Here is a 1,841-nt window from a genome sequence, read left to right as displayed (position 1 = left end):
CTCCTGTTATTAAATATTGAGTTATTGAGTTATAAACAAATGGAGATCGAGGTCCAATAAATCGTCATCATCTTCTGGCTTAGTTAACAAATATAATGTATAATTACATTTCCGTTCGATCTCCTTTTGTTAAATAATAAGTTATAAACAAATGGAGATCAAGATCGAATAAATCGCTTTGTCATTATCATTTCCTAACTTAGTTGACAATATGGTATTTACTGCGTTGGCGATATCATTTTACTTATTCCATATTGATTACTGGCACTGCGATTGTTCATTTAATTCCTTATTCAATATTTAATTTGACATAAATTATGAAGGTTAGAAAGAGAAACTAATTGTAAGATGCATTATAAAGTATGTCAGACAAGGAAAGATTGAGGGCCAGTTTCACGAACGCCAATCAAGCTTAATCATAATTAACTATCAACCACAACTGATCGATTCTACTAAACAGCAAAGGCGATTGGTCAGTCAACGATCGATTAAGCTAACTGGTGTTGGTGAAATTGGCCCTGAGTATGCCAACTTCTCGAAATCTCGCGTTTCACAATTGGCAGCCTTCGTCTCTTATGCGACATTTATAAAGGTGCCTTTTTACTGACGTTCATTTTCAGCGTTAAAATCAAATGACGTTTGATATTCGTCAATTTTTATCCTTAAGCCCGATGTTTACGATGCTAGAGGCCAGTTTCACCAATGCCAGTTAGCATAATCGACCGTTGACTGACCAATTTGCTGTTTAGTAGAATCAACCATTGATTGCGATTGATAATTAATCACGATTAAGCTTGATCGGCGTTGGTGAAACGGCCCTAGAAATCGATCTGAGATCTCGGACAGAAAAGAAATTAACAAATTTGATCACATGACCATTGTGATTGGTCAATTCTTTCTTCATCCGAGAACTCGGACCGATTTTTAGCATCGTGGACACAAGACTATAGACAGAGACAGCAGAGATTTAGAGAGAGATATCCTTTTTTCATTTTTTCATTTTATGATTTTTCGGTTAACTCTTTAATTTTTTGTAATAACATTTAAATTAAGCAAGGTAATGTAATTTTGTGATAATGCTTTGTATATTATTTTGAAAAAGAATTAAATAACCACTCTTTTAGTTGGAAGAGAGAAAATATCTTTGAATGAATTGTAGTATAATAATTTCATTTAATTAAGAGGAATTTAAACCATTTGGACTGAAATAGGAAGATCCTTTAATTAGATATACGTACACTTATGTTTCATTGTATAAAAATTAGAGATAATACCATTTGGATAAAGTAAATAATAAAGATAGTATCACTTTTTTTGAGTTTTATTTTTTATTTTGATAGTAGAATTTAACTTGGTGCCACAGTTGTTGATATCAAATTTTTTATATAAATGATACATATCATTAGTGTTACGTCCAAACTCCGCGCGCATGCGGAGTTGAGGGGGTGAACGTAACGAGGAACCGAATTGTTAGACCGATTTGGTCGCGTCCGGGCTCCGGACCGCAAGGGAGCCGTGGGGGAGGACCGACGCAAATCGGGAGGCGCTTCGCTTCGTCCTGAGGCTCCTAACGAGCCGGGGGTCGAACGGAGGACGAAGCGGAATCCTCTGCTCGTGCTCCGCTAAACGGACACACGAGTCGGACGTACTTCGAGAAAGGGCCCAAAACTGGGTCAGTGTGCCGAGAGGGGCGCACTTTAACGCCAGCTGTGCCAGTACGGCCGTATGCCTTGGCTTTCGGTCATGGAACTTAATCCGAGTGACCGGGGAGAAGGCTAAGTGCAATCTCGGGCGAGCTTAAGAATACGAGGAGGGGTTTAGTTTAAATGAATTACCGGGAA

At 38.0% G+C, this 1,841-nt stretch overlaps 1 long non-coding RNA gene across 1 annotated transcript in view; it reads right to left on the bottom strand.

The window, feature by feature from the left end:
• Window positions 1–231: 231 nt before the first annotated feature.
• LOC108752085 overlaps window positions 232–1,841 on the bottom strand; it is a 14,917-nt gene continuing 13,307 nt past the window's right edge. Inside the window, exon 4 of the long non-coding RNA XR_001939527.1 lies at window positions 232–243. This is a non-coding gene — a long non-coding RNA (uncharacterized LOC108752085). The remainder of the gene's footprint in view (window positions 244–1,841) is intronic.

This window comes from Trachymyrmex septentrionalis, unplaced genomic scaffold (assembly GCF_001594115.1).
Source record: "Trachymyrmex septentrionalis isolate Tsep2-gDNA-1 unplaced genomic scaffold, Tsep1.0 scaffold535, whole genome shotgun sequence".
Taxonomy (NCBI): Eukaryota; Metazoa; Arthropoda; class Insecta; order Hymenoptera; family Formicidae; genus Trachymyrmex; species Trachymyrmex septentrionalis.
This window is presented reverse-complemented; position numbering and strand designations above follow the sequence as displayed.